The sequence below is a fragment of the Mauremys reevesii genome, linkage group 11 (assembly GCF_016161935.1).
Source record: "Mauremys reevesii isolate NIE-2019 linkage group 11, ASM1616193v1, whole genome shotgun sequence".
NCBI classification, from domain to species: Eukaryota; Metazoa; Chordata; order Testudines; family Geoemydidae; genus Mauremys; species Mauremys reevesii.
In genome coordinates this window covers 1,160,665-1,168,195 of record NC_052633.1, presented here as the reverse complement: position 1 = coordinate 1,168,195, position 7,531 = coordinate 1,160,665, and positions in this window count along the sequence as shown.

Below are 7,531 nucleotides of genomic sequence, written 5' to 3'. Positions count from 1 at the left end.
AGTTACTGTAGAAAGAGTTCCAGGGGAGGGAACTCCTGTTATTAGGAGACAGGTAATAGTTATGGGGAATTCAATCATTAGAAACAGATAGCTGGATTTGCAATGACCAGGAGAACTGCATGGTAACTTGCCTGCCTGGTGCGAAGGTTGTGGATCCCTCAATACATCTGGATTGACTTATGTGGTCATAGTTCATGTAGGTACCAATCACATAGGGAAGGACAGGAGAGAGGTCCTGGAGGCCAAATTTGGGCTGCTAGGTAAGAGACTGAACTCCAGGAGCTCCATGGTAGCATTCTCTGAAATGCTTCCAGTTCCATGCACAGGGCTAGACAGACAGGCAGAACTGCAGGGACTCACTGAGTGGATGAGACAGTGGTGTAGGGAGAAGGCGTTTGGATTTAGATTTATTAGGAACTGGGGAAACTTAGGAAAGGAGGAGCCTATACAGGAAGGATGGGCTCCACCTAAACCAAAATGGAACCAGATTACTGGCATTTAAAATTAAAAAGGTTGTAGAGCAGTTTTTAAACTAGGGCTAGGGGAAAGCCAATAGGTGCAGAGGAGCATGTGATCTGGACAGAGACATCCATTGGGGAGGATCTATTAATGGAGATTCTCTATGTCCCTGTAAGGAGGAGAGGATGGAAGATGATAAAATATGGGTATGATCATAGAATATCAGGGTTGGAAGAGACTGCAGGAGAGCTATTCCAACTTCCTGCTCAAAGCAGGACTGATCCCCAGGTAGATCTTTGCCCTGGATCCCTAAATGGCCCCCTCAAGGATTGAATTTACAAGCATGTAATGGCAGACAGCAATAAAGTGACAATTTAAGTGCTTATGTACAAATGCTAGAAGTTTTAATAATATGGCTGAACTAGAGTGCCTCATATTAAATGAGGATATTGATATAATAGATATCACAGAAACTTGGTGGAATGAGGATAATCAATGGGACAAAGTAATACCTGGGTACAAAGGCCAGAAGGACAGAACAGGTCATGCACTGTATGTGAAAGAAAGCATAGAATCAAATGAAGTAAAAATCTTAAATAAACCAAACTGTATCAAAGAATCTCTATGGATAGTAATTCCATGCCCGAATAGTAATATTGCAGTGGAGGTATACTACCGACCACGTGACCAGGATGGTGATAGTGACTGTGAAAGGCTCAGGGAGATTAGAGAGGCTATACAAATACAAAATTCAATAATAATGGGGGATTTCAACTTCCCCATATTGACTGGGTACATGTCACCTCAGGGCGGGATGCAGAGATAAAGTTTCATGATACCTTAAATGACTGCTTCTTGGAGCAGCTAGTCCTGGAATCCACAAGGGGAGAGGCAATTCTTGATTTAGTCTTAAGTGGAGCACAGGATCTGGTCCAAGAGGTGAATATAGCTGGACCACTTGGTAATAGTGACTATAATATAATTACATTTAACATCCCTCTGGTAGGGAAAACTCCACAGCAGCCCAACATGTTAGCATTTAATTTCAGAAAGAGGGACTACACAAAAATAAGGCAGTTAGTTAAACAGAAATTAAAAGATACAGTGCCAAATCCTTGCAAGGTGGATGGAAACTTTTAAAAGACACCATAATAGAGGCTCAACTTAAATGTATACCCCAAATTAACAAACATTATAAGAGAACAAAAAAAGTGGCTAAACAACGAAGTAAAAAAGCAGTCAGAGGCAAAAAGGCATCCTTTAAAAAGTGGAAGTTAAATCCTAATGAGGAAAATAGAAAGGAGCATAAACTCTGATAAGTGAAGTGTAAAAATATAGTTAGGAAGGCCAAAAAACAATTTGAAGAAAAGTTAGGCAAAGACTCAAAAAGTAATAGCAAAAAAAAAATTTTTTTTAAGTCCATCAGAAGCAGGAAGCCTACTAAACAACCAGTGGGGCCCCTGGATGATCGAGATGCTAAAGGAGCGATAAGGCCATTGCAGGAAAAACTAAATGAATTCTTTGCATCGGTCTTCATGGCTGAGGATGTGGGGAAGATTCCCAAACCTGAGCCATTCTTTTTAGGTGACAGATCTGAGGAATTATCCCAGATTGAGGTGTCATTAGAGGAGGTTTTGGAACAGATTGGTAAATTAGGCAGTAATAAGTCACTAGGATCAGATAGTATTCACCCATGAGTTCTGGGTTAAATCAGCTTCTGTAGCAAAGGACTGGAGGATAGCTAATGTGACGCCAATTTTTAAAAAGGGCTCCAGGGGTGATCCCAGCAGTTACAGGCCAGTAAGCCTGACTTCAGTACCAAGCAAACTCGTTGAAACTATAGTAAAAAACAGAATTCTTAGACAGACAGATGAACATAATTTGTTGGGGAAGAGTCAACAGAGTTTTTGTAAAGGGAAAACATGCCTCACCAATCTACTGGAATTCTTTGAGGGGATCCAGTGGATATAGTGTACTTAGATTTTCAGAAAGCCTTTGAAAAGGTCCCTCACCAAAGGCTCTTAAGCAAAGTAAGCAGTCATGAGATAAGAGGGAAGGTTCTCTCATGGATTGGTAACTGATTAAAAGATAGGAAACGAAGGGTAGGACTAAACGGTCAGTTTTCAGAATGGAGAGAGGTAAATAAATAGTGGTGTCCCCCAGGGGTCTGTACTCGGCCCAGTCCTGTCCAAAATATTCATAAATGATCTGGAAAAAGGGGTAAATAGTGAGGTGACAACATTTGCAGATGATACAAAACTACTCAAGATAGTTAAGTCCAAAACAGACTGTGAAGAGCTACAAAGGGATCTCACAAAACTGGGTGACTGGGCAACAAAATGGCAGATGAAATTCAATGCTGATAAATGCAAAGTAATGCACACTGGAAAACATAATCCCAATTATACATATAAAATGATGGTGTCTAAATTAGCTGTTATCACTCAAGAAAGATCTTGGAGTCATTGTGGATAGTTCTCTGAAAACCCACTCCATGTCCAGTGGCAGTCAAAAATGCTAACAGAATGTTGGGAAGTTTTAAGAAAGGGATAGATAACACAGAAAATATCATATTGCCTCTATATAAATACATCATATGCCCCCATCTTGAATACTGTGTGCAGATGTGGTCACCCCATCTCAAAAAAGATATTTTGGAATTGGAAAAGGTTCAGGAAAGGGCAACAAAAAATGATTAGGGGTATGGAACAGCTGCCGTATGAGGAGAGCGTAATAAGATAGGGACTTTTCAGCTTGGAAAAGAGACGACTAAGGGGGAATATGATAGAGGTCTATACAATTATGACTGGTGTGGAGAAAGTAAATAAGGAAGTGTTATTTACTATTTCTCATAACACAAGAACTAGGAGTCACCAAATGACATTAATAAGCAGCAGGTTTAAATCAAACAAAAGGAAGTATTTCTTCACACAATGCAGAGTCAACCTGTGTAACTCATTGCCAGAGGATGTTGTGAAGGCCAAGACTATAACAGCCTTCAAAAAAGTACTAGATAAATTCATGGAGGATAGGTCCATCAATGGCTATTAACCAGGATGGGCAGAGATGGTGTCCCTGGCCTCTGTTTGCCAGAAGCTGGGAATGGGCGATAGGGATGGATCACTTGATTCCCTGTTCTGTTCATTCCCTCTGGGGCACCTGATATTCGTCACTGTCAGAAGACAGATACTGGGCTTAATTGACCTTTGGTCTGACCCAGTATGGCCGTTCTTATGTTAAAAGATCATTGTACATACAGATATGAATAAAGTTCTTAGGTCAGTTTCATAGCAGAGAAGGTGAGGCTGCTGATTTATAAAAGTCCTTTTAGAATCGGTTCAATTGATTATAGTCTAATAGGCAGTCCATGTATAGAGTTTATTCAAATTCTTCCAGAAGAATTGCAGGGATAATCCAGAATCGACCTAGAGACCTCAGTCTTGGGACTTAGACTTCCCCTGACAAAGTTTTAGCAGATCTGCGATAGTAAGGATCACGCCTAAAAGATCCTTTCTAGCTGAAGTTCAGATGATAAGCCTTTGGCAGCAAATGATCACAGCAGCCATTCCTTGGATGAAGAATAGGTAGGGCCTTACCAAATTCACAGTCCATTTTGTTCAATTTCATGGTCATAGGATTTAAAAAAAATAATAAATTTCACTATTTCAAATATTTAAATCTGAAATTTCACAGTATTTGTAACAGTGGAACTCCTAACCCGAGAGAGAGAGTGTGTGTGTGTGTTTTTTTCCCCACAAGGCTATTATAAGGAATCACAGTATTGCCACCCTTATTTTGTGCTGCTGCCTTCAGAGCTGGGCAGCCAGAAGGCAGCTGCTGGCTGGGCACCCAGCTCTGAAGGCAGCACCACTGCCAGCAGCAACGCAGAAGTAAGGATGGCAATACCATACCATGCTATGCCACACTCAGCTTTCAAAGCTGGACTCCCAGCCAGCAGCATGTAGTTTCCTGCAGCCAGGGTAGGTTCCAAGAGTCTGACCTGGCCTCGGGAGCACCCCGTGCAGAGGAAGTCCTGTTCCTCCAGGACTAGCAGCTGGAGCGTGGCACTTGAGAGTTAAAGGGGTCTTGGACTGGCTGTGTGTGTGTGGGGGGGGGGTAACCACAGCACCCCCCGATAACAGGGCCCTGGGTGGTCACCCACATGCCCACCTGTAAGGCCAGCCCTGCCCCCGGTGAAGTGATGACCCCCACATATCATGCCACCTCACTTTCTGCACTGCTGCTGCTGGCAGTGCTGCTGCCTTCACAGATGGGCTCCCGGCCAGCAGCTGCCACTCTCTGAAATCTGGTTTCCCCTACAATAGTCAGATTTCACAGGGGAGATCAGATTTCACGGTCCGTGACATGTTTTTCACAGCCGTGAATTTGGTAGGGCCCTAAGAACAGGTAATGTACATTGTTGCTTTGAAGTACATCTCTGTTTCCTAGACATACACCAATAACTAGCTGCATTAATGAGTATAAGGCTATTCACCATTCAAACATTCATAGGTAGTTTACTACAAACTTCAAAGAGAAATAAAGAGACATATTACACCACAAGTTCCATCTAATTGTTAATCCCTTTTTGATCTCTGAATCAATAGACTATAGTAATGAAATATTTTAGACAGGAACAGAAGTTTAGCATCTACAAGCTAAATAGATCACACTGTTAAACTTTAACAAGAGATAGGCACACAGACAAGTACAATTAGTATCTACTTCTAATTTTCTATCAAGAACTCTAGTTTGTTAACTATCTATAAGGAATGACCATTTACCATTTCAGGACTCTTCTAAAATATTCTTACGGGTTGTTTTCAGGTCATACAGCCTGCCGGTTGCTTAAATCTTGCTGGCTCAGCATCACAATTATCTAGACCATCCCTGACAGATGTTTATATAACCTCCTCTTAAAAACCTCAAATGATGGAGATTCCACAACTGCCCTAGGCAATTTATTCCAGTGCTTAACCATCCTGACAGGAAGTTTTTCCTAATGTCCAACCTAAACTTCCTTTGCTGCAATTTAAGCCCATTGTTTATTGTTCTTATTAACCTCTGAGGTCGGACAATTCCTTACCCGTGGCACTTTCAAAGTGCCAGACTGACTGGAAAAGGGGATATGACTGTTCACATTTTAAAAAAATGCTAAAACTATAAAATAATGGATGTACAGGTTTGCATTCCTTTGGCCTGCTACCAGTAAGAAATACTATGGTGTTAGTTTAACTGTCATGCCCGTTGCATTGTTTTTGTATTTTTCTTAAAATAATAAATGAAGTAAAGCCCCTCATAGAACACCTAATCATTTTTGATCATTTTGTTGATCTTGGAGGTGATTTTTTTTTTTTAATTTAAGGCTCCATCTAAGGGCTTGGCTACTCAGTGCACCTCTGTAATGCTTCTACCTACACCTACCAGAGAGTTTCTGCCATCAGCCCCCTCCATGAGAGATGGTTAACTATGTTGGGGGCGAAGCCCTCAGCCCCACGGGAGTTTGGTCGGTATAACTGCATGTCTCAGGGTTGTGGTGACGCAGTTATACCAAAGTAAGTTTGTAGTATAGATCAGGGCTAGGGAAATGAAACCACTTGCTTGGCCTTCAAACCATTTTTCATCTACATTGCTCTAGGTCAGGGGTCAGCAACTTTTCAGAAGTGGTGTGCCGAGTCTTCATTTATTCACTCTAATTTAAAGTTTCACGTGCCAGTAATACATTTTAACATTTTTAGAAGGTCTCTTTCTATAAGTCTATATTATATAACTAAACTATTATGTATGTAAAGTAAACAAGGTTTTCAAAATGTTTAAGAAGCTTCATTTAAAATTAAATTAAAATGCTGATCTTGAACTGCCAGCCTGCTCAGCTCGCTGCCAGCCTGGGGTTCTGTTCACCTAGGCCAGCAGCGGGCTGAGTGGGGCCTGTGGCTGGGACCCCAGACCTGGGCGGGGGATTCAGGAGTCAAGGCAGAGGGCTGGGGGGTGTAGGGCAGAAGGCTGGGTGTGTGGGGGGGATTCAGGGGTCAGGGCAGTGGGAGGGGGGCTGTGGGGGTGCAGGCCAGAAGGCTCTGTGTGTGGGGGGGGTCAGGGCAGAGGGCAGTGGGGGATTCAGGGGTCAGGGCAGAGGGCACTGGGGGGTGTAGGGCAGAAGGTTGGGTGTGTGTGGGGGTCAGAGCAGAGGGCAGTAGGGGTGTGGGGGAGTTCAGGGGTCAGGGAAGAGGGCTGGGGGGCATGAGGGGTGCAGGGCAGAAGGCTGTGTGTGGGGGTGGTTCAAGGGTCAGGGCAGAGGGCTGGCGGTGGGGGGGGTCAGGGCAGAGGGCTGGGGTGCTCAGCTCATAGGGTGCTCCCAGCACCCTGCCCTGAGTGGCTCATGGCAGGGGGCTGGAAGAGATGTGCCCTGTTCCACCCCCTTCCCACCTCTCTCTGCCTCTACGGAGCTGCGTGCAGGCTGCCGCTCTTCCCCCTCCCCCTCGCTAGGGCCATCAGCCGATCGATCGGCACAGGGAAGGAGAGGGGGCGGGGCAGGAAAGCACCACGCTGGGGGAAGAAGGGGTGGGAGGGGGGAAGCTTGGCTGCTGCAGGACCAAGCTTCTGCCTCCTGCCCCCACAGGGGAGAGTGGTGGGCGGGGGAGGGGGGGAGCTGAGTGGGGCTGGGTGCCGGGACCACGGCAGCGTGCCACTCAAAAATCGGCTTGCGTGCTGTGTTTGGCACGCACGCCGTAGGCTGCCAACCCCTGCTAAGTGTTCTTATGTTGATTGTGTCAGCTCTCAGACTCCCCCTCCTCAGGTGACTGGTTTCACTCCAAACAGATTTGGAACATAATATCCTATACGTTCCATATCTCTCAAACTTTTTCCCGTACAAGCATCTCACAATAACCATGACATTCAGCTAGTTCCTAGCTTCAGCAGAGATTACACACAACCCCCTTCAGGGTACTATCAAGAAAATGGTTGGACACAGACGTAATAGTCTCTTCAGGGCATGCCTAAGCATGTGTATTACGTACACCATATTTTTAGAAGATTTCCCATTGTGTGTAAGACAGTTATATTATTCTAAACA